Below are 12,724 nucleotides of genomic sequence, written 5' to 3' on the forward strand. Positions count from 1 at the left end.
TCAATAGACACTTTATTAAAATCAAACTAAATTGCTGAAATGAAAATTTAATTAATTGTCAGTTTAATCCCGATTATATACCACTCGAGCTTGATAAGTTACTTATTTTGACTTTGAAGATTTTGACATAAGTGAAAGCGAAATTTAAAATATACCATTACTAGCGGACCCCAGCGCCATCTGTCGGGCTGATTTGTGAATCTAAACCATCCAGGGCGCCACCCAAACGCATACCAAAAAAATCATTCAAATCGATCCAGCCGTTTAGGAGGAGTTCAGTGACATACGCACGCACACAAGAAATATATATATAAAGATTTGGTTAACTTGTGGCACAGGCTATATGGCCAGGTGATAGACTAAACTACAGTTTATCTTAATGATGGAATTTTTATTCGAAAAGAGATTGTATTTTTCAACTCAGTTTACCCTAATGGTCCTGATATATCGGAATGATTGATCGGCCTGAGGTGTCTCAAATTCTGCTTTCATGGCAGAGGTAATGAAATAAATCGCGAGAAAATGATCTCATTCCTTCTGGGAATGCTTGGATTCAATGATAGATTGGATCTAAAAATAAATCGGGTGAAACAATTCATTAAGGCATATTGAGCGTTTCTACAAGAATATAAAGAAAAGGACACATGTATTAAAGCCAATAACGTGGCATAATCAAATAAAGATAAAAACCTTTAATTATAACACTTAAGTATTTAGTTTCAAGTAATTAAAATATCACTTGCCCAAACGGTGAAGGAAAACATCGTGAGGTAATCTGCATGCCTGAGAGTTCTGCGTAATGTTCTCAAAGCTGTGTGGAGTTCACCAATATACTGGGCCAGCGTGGTGGATTACGATACTTACTTACGATCTTAACCACTTCTCATTGTAGGACGAGACCCGTGCTCTATAGTGGGCCGGTAATGAGTTAATGTGATGAATTATAACATATCACCTCAGTAAATTGGAATTAGTAGTACCTAGTAGAGATTTTTGTTACAGAGCTTGTCTGGAACTACCGTTATGATCATTTCTGCTGCCAAGCAGCATTGCATTGTATTTTTCTGTTTTAATAACAGGCAAGAGGCTTTACCCAACCTCAGATGAATGTACTCAGAGCGGCACTAAGCAGGACAAGTTCCTTGCATGTCCTGTGAAATGTTTTTCTGTGGTCTGTACGAAACCATCCTCATATGCTTGGTACTTTTACAATAAAAAAATTGTTAACGAAGGCTGATGATACTACACCATGGCGGTATATATATAGTATGTAGGCATATATGCAAATATATATGTTTATTTATATGCACCACCTACCTCTCTACTTGAGCTGTGTTTTACGCCTTTGGTTGCCTGGAAGAGATCGCTATGTAGCGATAAGGCCGCCAAATTGTATACTTTTCGTAAATTTTTGTTTTAAATTTTTCTATTACAGGGCATATATTTTTTTTTATTATAGGGCAGTTACCTTGGCCAACGAATTAGTTTGGCCATCCAAAGGGGCTATGCTGCCAGCATCTTAGGAACTGTGCCTCGCTGCGGTGGTTTCGAGGACGTTTTAAATTTATTTAGTTTTAAATAGTTAATTTTAGGTTATATTTATAAAACAATTATTTTAAGGAATAAATAAATATTTCCATTTTTCTATACGTTTATGTGGTGTAAAATAAAAATGTATTCATTCATTTATTTATTTACTAAAACTAGCTGTTTCCCGCGTTTTTCGTATCCTTATACGGTTTTTTAAAAATCCCGTGGGAACTGTTTATTTACTAGGGATAAAAAGTAGCCAATGTTACTCTCTATTTATTCAACTAAATCTATGCCGACAAAAACAAGTTGATTGGTTGCTAAGATAGGGCGTGAAGGAAGGATAAACAAACAAACACTCTTTTGCATTTCTAATATTTGTAAGGAAGATCACAAGCCAATGAATGGATGAACCCAAACTTACATTTCATCCATAGAAATCTTAAAAACAAGTTATTAAGATTTATATGGTTTCATCGTTATGTCTTAAATAGTTTCATTATTAAAAGCATTTTGTTTACAAGGAACAATTGAGGGAATGAGGTAAGTAGATCGTTTTATATTGACTCCAAATGTATTCATTTACTCAGCGTCCCAAAGGCGAGATCAATCTGTAATGCGGATTTTGTGAAATCCCAAGAGCAGGGCCGGAGCTTATTTGTCCACCAATCTTGATTTAGGCGATCGCATAGCTATTCGTGGAAGTATAATATAAATAACGAATTGGCAGGCTTTTAGGATTCAAACGGCGATAATTTTATTCGATTTCCCTGCTGCTCGGGTGAGCTTGGTGGTCTTATAAGTAAAAGGTCCCGGGATCGATCATAGGAGGGGCGAATTGCAAAATTCTTAATTTTGGTCTGGTCAGGCTTTTGTCGTGGCGAATCACAACTCTGCCGACAAGTGCGATGCCGATGCTTAATTACTTTATAAATTCAAATAATAAATTAAATTGACGGCCGATTGGCGCAGTTTGCAGCGACCCTGCTTTCTGAGTCCAAGGCCGTGGGTTCGATTCCCACTACTGGAAAATGTTTGTGTGATGAGCATGAATGTTTTTCAATGTCTGGGTGTTTATATGTGTTTTGTTATTTATTTATGTATATTATTCATAAAAATATTCATCATTCATCTTAGTACCCATAACACAAGGTTCGCTTACTTTGGGGCTAGGTGGCGATGTGTGTATTGTCGTAGTATATTTATTTATTTATTTATTATTTATTTAAATTAAGCAGTATAAATTATCCAGTACGGTGCCAAAACCGATTACGGTTCTAATGTACCTTATGTTACAACGGCAGATTGGAGCATTGGGCAGCGACCCTGTTTTCTAAGTCCAAGGCTGTGGGTTCGAATCCCACAACTAGAAAATGTTTGTGTGATGAACATGAATGTTTCTCAGTATCTGGGTGTTTTTTTGTATATTACAAAGTGCTTATATATATATTATTCACAAAAATATTCATCAGTTATCTGAGTACCTACCAATAACACAAGCTACGTTTACTTTGGGGCGATTTGTGTATTGTCGCAGTTTATTTATTTATGTATCTTAGACTGCATAATCTCTTACCACCAGGTCAGGTTGCAGTCAAAACACCATCCTACGATCTTATGGTCCCAGACCCACCGCTCTGCTTTAATGCCAGTTAGTAGTTGTCAGTTGGTGACTAGCAGAAATATCATATATAATATGTTTAAAGTTACAAGCGATCGCTGCAGTTTTGTTTTAAATGTTATTACTACTGGTTACTATGTGACCCTGTGCCTAAAAACAACAAATAAATTAATAAATATACTACGACAACACACACATCGCCGTATAGCCCTAAAGTAAGCGTAGCTCATGTTATGGGTACTTAGATAGCTGATGAATATTTTTATGAATATAATACACATAAATATGTTTATATACAGATAAACACCCAGACACTGACAAACATTTTTCCAGTTATGGGAATCAAATCCACGGCTTTAGATGCAGAAAGCAGGGTCGCTGCCCATTGCGCCAACCGGCGGTCATAAATAATTTTATTTTTAAAGGATATAATAATCTGGACCAAACAGATGGCCCACCTAATGTCAAGTTCAAAACCATCGCCTATACACAGAGCAACACTTCGCAGCGCATGCAAGAATCGCGTCGTATTAAGTGCCGTCCTGTGACCATCAACCTGAGGCGAAGCTGTAAAACCTCATATGCCTTTAATAACACCTAACAATGCTGCTCGGCACAAATAAACATAGTGGTAGTACTTCCCTTGAAGCGATCTGCCGCTAAGAGCTCTAATAATACTGAAATAGAATTCAGATGTAGATTCTTACATTACATAGTTATCGCAAAGTAGCAGAAACAGTTTATTTTGCATCCGGGATTATTTTAAATGTTATTTCCGCCGAAATTTTTACCCGTGGGCGTTTAACCAAAACCATTGTTTAAAAAAAAGCATGAACATACCATTTTTAAAAAGCTAACCACCAGCCTTTCACGCAAGTTAACTAAAATCAAAGCTTTTGATATATCATCATCATCATATAAACCGATTGACGTCCACAGCTGGACATAGGTCTTTTGTAGGGAGTTCCAAATTCCACGGTTTTGTGCCGCTTGAACCCAGCGGCTACCTGCGACGCGCCTAATGACGACCGTCCACCTCGTCGGTGGTGTTTTGATATATGTATATCATAATCAATTAAACAAAAGCTCATAAAAAGGGACAGCAAATGAATGCATAAAGCAGTTTTAGACGGTGGCTGCGCTAAAAAGTGTAAGTGATTAAGAGCACCGAGATAAAAGTTTAATCGCTTAAACATCGTTGGTTATTTTGAAGTATAAATTATAAACTAAAGCCGAAATGACTACAGCTGCAGAGGCGCACAATAAAATATATTCATAATTCAAAACAAAACCGCTTATCCTGCTGCAATATTTCGCGCAAACAAACTGACCATAGTTCATAATGTTTATCCGGGTAAAACATTTGCATATTAAAAACTTTATGCGCAATTGCGATTGTTTGAAACAGTGCCCGACTTAGAAACTTTGGCCCCAGCGATCATGCTTCAGGTTAAGAATATAAACCTGTTCTCTTATTAGTACGTTTTGGGTTGAGAAAGAGTACAGTTTCTGCCACACCCAAGATCTCGTCACTCTTTTTTAGCAAATGAACATTTTCGCAACGAACTTAACAACGTGGCACTTTTTTATTAGTTTCACTTATAACTATAATGAGACACGTAATAAACGTTAAACTAGCTATACCTATTGTAGTATAGCGAGTTTAACGTTTATACTACAATAGGTATAGCGGGTTTAACGTTTATTACCTGTCTCATAGTAGCTACCCTAATAGGTAATATTATCGCTATACTATTGGGGTAGCTAGCATTAGGTAGGGTGTAGGGTCTTAGACTAATCCATTTTCCTTCAAAAACAGAATGCCTATGCCCAGTGCCCAACGAGAGTACATTAACTAGTTGATGATAACGAATACGTTGAAAACTTTTGACGAACTCCCTGGTGCAGTGATGAACACTTTTTTATAAGCGCGCTGTCTCGGCTTTGAAGACTGGTAGAGGGCAATTTGGCAGAGGCAATCTATATATAATACTAGCTGTTGCCCGCGACTTCGTCTGCGTTAGATTTTGTTTTTAAAGTATTCAGTATCGCTAAGCCTTAAATGAGTATAGTAGTATATATATATAACATGTGACTGTCAATTAAATATAGACAAATAATTTGTAATAAAATAAAATTGCGACTATAATTAAAGACCTAAGCTATCTCTTAAGTTGGAGCAGACTGCTCACGGCGTGCCAATTTAATTTAAAATCGGTTAAGTAGTTTAGGAGTCCATCGCGGACAAACATCGTGACAGGAGATTTATATATATTAAGATTAAAGCGTAAGGTCACCGACTAACTTATTCATCACGAAATCTCAGAAACTATAAAGCCTTGAAATTTGAAGAGTAGGTTCTTTCTAGTCTACTAAGAAACGTTTCTTAAATATAGTTCAACGGGTACATACAACGATAATGTTTTGGGTTTTGTCGATAATTGGACTCAGTTGCATGGATCATAGTCACGGCGGGACTGCGGAGGTACGTAATGTCAAGTTGGATGTCAAGGGCAGAATCTGACTACCCGCTATCGTGTTGGTTTTGTTGATATTTAACGAACTGTTCTACACTGACATCTACAAAAAATGTTGATTAACCGCGAAAATCTAAGTTTAAAATCCTCTGTTTTGGAAGTTAGATACGCGGAAATTTTTATTTCAAACAAACAAACACATAAAAAGTAATCCAAAGAATACAGATAAAGTCCGTGATTTCCACACTAGGATTCCCTGTGTCGTGGAAGTCACTTCCTTCCAGGTTGAATACAATAAAGGTAACTTAATAATAAAATAAAAATAAAAAATCAAAAACATACAAAAAAAGCAATTGGAGCAATAATGACAAAAAAATTGTTCTTTAATGTGTGCAATGTGTGTGCGTGTGTATGATTGTGTGTATGACTGTGTTTGTGTGTGCATGCGTGTGCATGCGTGTGTCTCTCTGTGTGTTTATTGTATGTTATATTTATTCTAATATTGTGAGCATTTTTTCTGTTTCTCCGTAGTTTGATTCAATTAACCATTTATCAAGTGTCTTTTTACATTTATATCGTGACATTTTTACAATTTTTAGTATTCTGTTAACCTTCGTATAGAGGAATGGTCCAGCAAACAGGTAAAATCTACGTCCAAACTTCGTTCTCAAAAAAGGAAACTTCCACGCGTGAGCGCGTTATAACTGTTAAGGCTGCGGACTTATGAAATCGAAGTATAACGGATTTTATATATAACTGTCTAACACGCAAGAACCCACACTCTGAATAAAGGCTGTCAGTAGGATACCGAAAAGGTTTTTTGTACGCAGTTTTTAAGACGGCTCTTTGAGTACGTTCAAGTTTGAGTAAGTAGGTTTTACCAGCTGCACCCCACGCTGGTAGGCAGTAGTTCAGTAGTGATTGGCAGAGTGATTCATAGACAAGCTTTATTATTTCTGCATTAGCCACATTTTTAAGTCTTCCGAATATAAACATAAATTTTCGCAGCCTACCCCTTAGTGCTTCAATTTGTTTGTCCCATCGCAACCCTTCATCTATTACAACACCGAGGTATTTTAAACTACTTACCTGTTCGAGCATAGGACATTTGCAGCTCTCACTTTTGTAGTCAGTACATGTATGGAATTTAATTTTTAATGTATCTATGGGATCAGTTCTACTCGATATTTTAAAACAGATAATTTTTGTTTTGCTTGTGTTAACGGTAAGCAAGTTATTTCTGAGCCACGCAAAAACCTCTTGCAAACCCTGTTGACATAACCGCTCCGCTGAGCCCCAGCTATTTCCATAAAAGACTACGGCCGTGTCATCCGCGAAGGTGAAAAATTTTGCCTGCCTGACGTTGAGGGAGCATAGGTCATTTATGTAGACTAAAAATAGGGTTGGGCCCAATACGCTGCCTTGAGGCACACCGAAATTGACTTCTGCTATTTTACTGGATAGGTTATCAACCGTAACTTTTGTTTGCGGCCCGTTAAATACGACTGGAACCATTGCAGTGGAGTACCACGTATTCCCAATGCTTCTAATTTCTTGATCAGGATTTTCCTAGACAGAGTGTCAAAAGCCTTGGCTAAATCAAGGAAGACACCAATACATCTATTTCCCTGATCCAACTTCGCAGAAACAAAATTAGTTAGTTCAGTGACCGCGTCTTCAGTAGAACGAATCGCTCTAAAACCGTACTGATTTTCTGAAAGAAGATTTCTAGATTCCAAGTAATCCAACAGCCTTTTATTAACAACCCTTTCAACTATTTTGGATATGCAAGAAAGTAAAGATATCGGCCTGTAGTTTGACACATCTGTAGGATCTCCATCCTTTGGGATAGGACACACATTTGCTATTTTAAACGTATCTGGTACTACCCCCGAAGATAGGCTAAGATTACAAATGAATGTAATAGGACTAGCTAAAACAAGTTTACATGTCTTTAAAAGTTCGTTTGTGATAGTATCTATGCCAGCAGCAGATCTAGTTTTAAGGTTGCTAATGATCTTCAGGATTTCTAGTTCATCAGTCGGTGTGAAAAAGAAAGAATACTGGCTATTGTTTTTGACACTCTGTGCTGAGATATTTTTTGCTAGTTCAGCTTCAGTTTTCCCTACCTCATCCAGAATTGTTCTTGCAAGCTTTTCGCCTATGGTGGAAAAATAGTTATTTGCCTCGTTAAGTACGTGTGTCGGTTGTGGAGTATTTTCAGTTATAAGTTTGTTACATTTTTTGTTATTTTTAGAATTAAGATGACAAATATCTTTAAGAACATCCCACTTCTTTCTCAGATCGTCTTTATTCTCTAATAGTCTTTTTCTATCGTATTCGTCCTTAAGATTTTGTAAGATATTATTGCAGGTATTTCTGTATTTTTTATAGTCAATTAAAAGAGTTTGGTCGTTCGGATTTTTACGTACTGACATATGGAGACGATCGCGTTTCTCCGCACATCTAATCAGGCTTGCAGTCATCCATGGCTTAAGTATACATTGCGAATGACGGATAGTACGCAGCTCTGTATTTTTAGACACAATAGTGTTTATAATATTGATAAACTCATCAGTGGCTTTATTAGCGTTAGTTTTTTCATACAATTTAGACCAGTCTGTAAGCTGAAGATCTTTTGTTACTTGCACATAATTAACCTTTTTTAAGTGGATGGGTCTAGGTAAAGTAATTTGCTTATTATTATTAATTGAAAAAATAACAGAATCGTGATCACTTATATCTGATCTGCAGACTACTACTGAAGTTGTTGTTCGTGATTTCACAAGAACGTGGTCCAAGCAGTTTAGGCCCCGAGTTGGAAGTTGATGACCAGGGACAAAGCCATACTGGGCTGTAAGATTTAAGTATTCATCTGATTTCGTATCATTTGTGTCATTTTTAATATCTATATTAATATCGCCTACAATGAAGCAACTTTCACCTTTAATGTTTTTTAATAACTGCTCCAGTGAAGTAAGAAAGTTATCAATGTTTTTGAAGGACGGTGACCTTAGATACATATTACGGTTACAGCCTTCTCTAACTCTACTATTAGGCAGTTTGCATCTAAAAACGATGGCTCAGATATATTAATTTTGAGGCCTTGTCTAAAATAAATGACAATTCCATCACTTTTGTTGAGATATTGTGTAGAGTTTCGTTGCTCATAATTTGTAAGATTAAATGCAGTATTTCCATCCAACAACCAACATTCAGTCAGAATTATTAAATCCGGTAAGAAGTTTAATTTTTGTATGAACACAGTTAGGTAATCTAGGTTTTTACGTACACTTCTTATATTTTGTGATAGAACTGTAATTTGATGTCTAATACCCCCAGGTATCTAATACATAGCTGGGGCTCATTGACATATGTACTAGTCGATGCGGATACATTAGTATCCAAATCATTTATTACAGCTGTATTAATCATTTTAATTGGTAAAATGGCAAATTACCAGAAAAAAAGGAACAAAATATATAGTTACTACAACTTTTAAATAAACAATGTTTATATACGTAACGGATGTGCCACACGATATTAGACTTTGCGCGGATGTACAAATAATGGTGAGTAAGGTATGGAGGTAGTGTAAGTATAGCTGCTGTGTAGTTAGTTAATATGAAACGAGTTTGGATGATTTCAATATACAATATAAAGTTATTAATACATATTTTGAACAATTTAACCCTACATATCACGTTATATCGACTTAGTATTAAGTCTTTATTCAAAATATTTAACAGAAAAAAAATGCATGGATATTTCACTACTGTAGTAATAATACGATTTATCTTAAAAATAACTATATTTTCCCCAAATAATATATTACCAAAGGGACGATAACATTTCGCGCCAGTCATCTTTCTTAAATTGAACGTAAAACACAGATACATGGTTTGCAGTATAGTATAATTAACACCCATTAGTCACATATTATTCTGCAAGTTTAGTGGTACGGACACAGACGTCGGGGCACTCTCTAGTTTAGCCAATTGCTCTTCAGACTGGATAAGAATATAGGGTTGACCTTCTTTTTTTCTCATGTAAACCTTGTCGTTCGCAGTCCAACAGAACTCATAACCTTTCGACTTAGCGGCCTCCCTGGATAGGTAGAATAACTTTCTAGTTTTGCTTGTAAGGCTGTCCGACACATAAATCGGTTTATTATAACCAAGAAGGCCAAGATGGATAGTATTAAGTGCGGGACCCATTTTATTCTTTCTATAATTTTTTATTGCACTGAGGAACTCCGATTTTATAATTGTATTTGAAAATTCGACTATGAGAGTTGAATTTAATTGATCTCGCTTGTTTGGTATACGTTGCACATCCCGTAGATCGCATACATCTAGTTCGACGTTAAGGTGACTGGATAGTTTCTGGATCAGGGAAAATAAGTCCCGTTTCGTTTCCGTGATACGCTTAGGGACACATCTTACTTCAATTTGGCTTTTAATTGCGTTGCGCTTGATTATCTCAATTTTGTTTTGGAGGAAATTACACGACTCCATCAGCTTTTCTCGATCCTCTTCTAAAAACTTTATTTTGGTCTGTAAATCTGAGACTTGGTCCGATATATACCCTAAGGATTTCTCAATTTCCTTATTAGTTGATTTGATGCATTCATTTTGCCGTTTGATTTCTGTGATATGCTTTTCTAGCGAGTCCAAGCGTGAGTTTTGTTTGTCCATAAAAGAACCTAACATTTCCCTCATTTCGGTTTGGAATAGGCTAAAAACATCACCGGGCTGGTCATCGCTCAAACGTTTAGTACGTTTGGAACGGGTTTGAGTAGTTTCAGATGTTGATGGTTTTTTCGAAATTTCAGAATCGGAAGCAAAATGAATTTTATGTTGCAGCTGAGAGGGATCCATTTCGCACAGCAAGACTTAGTAGTGTAAATAGATGACAAGTGGGTAGTTTTGTATTTAGTACTCGCCGCGTGCGCCGTGGAGATAACGCTCACTCTTGCGAGTCGTTCCTACGAGAGAGACGGCGCGTAAAACAGGCGGCGCGTGAATAGGTTATTCATGCAAACAGTTGTACCAGGGGAGCAGCCAGCCGCAGAGTTATCGAAAGCGGTGCATATGTGTTGCAGTAATTATGTCTATAACGTCTTGTGAGTTGTCACTTACTTGCACACACTGATGAGGCGTAGACAACGTTTGCACGGTTACTTCCTTTAATCTTATGTACTCCTATTTTTTCACTACAATTTAGTCTTCGCGTTTTTGGTTTTCTTCTTTTTATTTATTAATTTTACGCAAAAATAAAATTATCTTTTACACGTTCACACCGCTTGAGGGACCGAGGGGAAGGATCTGCATGCTAATATATTTAGTTACAGCTGATTTTCAGGTTCTGCTGGAGATACGCGGTTCCGGGATTTCTTTTTATCTCAGGGCAGATCAAAGTTTTATAAAGTCGCGGGCAACAGCTAGTAAATTACCGAATAAAAGAGAGAGAGAGAGGGAGATAAAAGTAAGAACGCAGTGAAGTGCAAACTTGCAGTAGAATAAAAAAAAATCTAAACATCTGAAAATTTTAATAAGTAATTTTCGTGGATTAGGATTGGAAACTGTAAAACATTCGCAATCAGCATTTTTTTCTAAATTCAGATTTAGATGGGACATAATAGTGAAGCGCTCAAAATGTTTGTTTTTTTTCAAACCCAAAAATATGCCGACAAAATCTACGTAAAAGGTTTCAGCAGTGGTTAATCACCGCTCTACGGGCATAACCGTAACGCAAAGCGATTTGTCGAGTTCCAGTACGATGCTTCTAATGGAGGGACGGTTGTGTACAGCTGTGCCGTATTTTTTACCGACCTTAAAAAAAGGTATTTTTAACCCAATAGGTACTCCGTTACTTATTAACTGACTTGGAAAATTGTTTTTTAATTTGAAAGGATCTTATTTTTTAACCAAAATAACTGGACATATATGCCATTCCAAAGAAAGATGTTTATAATATTCTTATTTGAACCACCATTAAATTAAAAAAAAAATATTATTTCAAATGAATGTATTGTTTAATATTTTTCCTAAATTTATTAATATTACTAAAATATTGTCATTTTTAACGGTAAAGCGGCCGCGGTTTTTTTTTTTACTATTCGTGTTTAATGTAGACTTACTTCTATGCTAATGTTATAGTGCAAAAAAAACCAGACGCAGAATTTTCATCAATAGATTCGGTCCAAACAATATTGTTGGCTAAATACAATTTAGGATCGAGGGATAATAATATTTACCACTTTAGCAACTTCAGAAACTAGACATCGGCTATACAAAGTTTATCAAACTTTTTTATAGCCGATGTCTAGTTACTGATATATCTATTTTTTTTTTCTGTCTTTATAAGTAAGTATATATATAACATTACTTGCTGCAGAAAGCTTATTATAAAATAAACGACTTTCTTAATGAGAATATTTAATAATGACAATAAAAGGTTCGCCTCTCATTCTGATTACAGCGCCCTCACAGGGTTCCATTTCAAATGTATACATTAGATTGACATTCTCTTTTGAAAATATAATAACTATGTAATCTATATGATTTTGTAATGGAATTGTAATTGAATAAATAAATTAATATATACGTAAACTTAAGGAGCTCTATGGTATAAGATTAAAATACAAAGTAAAATCAACATCAACTTTATGGTCGAAGTAAAGGATTTTTATTTTTTTTTATTTTTTAAAATTAGTATTTATAAGAAAAATAAGGTAAAATTTAATAATATACGAGTAACATGAAATTAATGAAATAAGTTCCCAAGAGAAAATGTTAATGTTGAACAAAAATATGATTTTTAGAGCGTTTAAATAAAACTCCAAGCGCCAGAGGGTAAATGATTTGCGTGGCTCGAAACTCTTGGCACGAATTGGCTGCGAGCTTAAATGGCGTCAGTTTACTCTAAAATGTAGCCAAGTGAGGCGGTTTGTGAACAGGGTTGCTATTTTTAAAACATCTTTAGTCCGCGTCAAATACTAATTAATGTAAGGAGGTACTTGTCATTACACTTATATAGTCCTCGAAACTGTTCTGCTTCTACGTCTACTAGCAAATTAAAACGGTCACAAAAG

This window comes from Pararge aegeria, chromosome 10 (assembly GCF_905163445.1).
Source record: "Pararge aegeria chromosome 10, ilParAegt1.1, whole genome shotgun sequence".
Lineage (NCBI taxonomy): Eukaryota > Metazoa > Arthropoda > Insecta > Lepidoptera > Nymphalidae > Pararge > Pararge aegeria.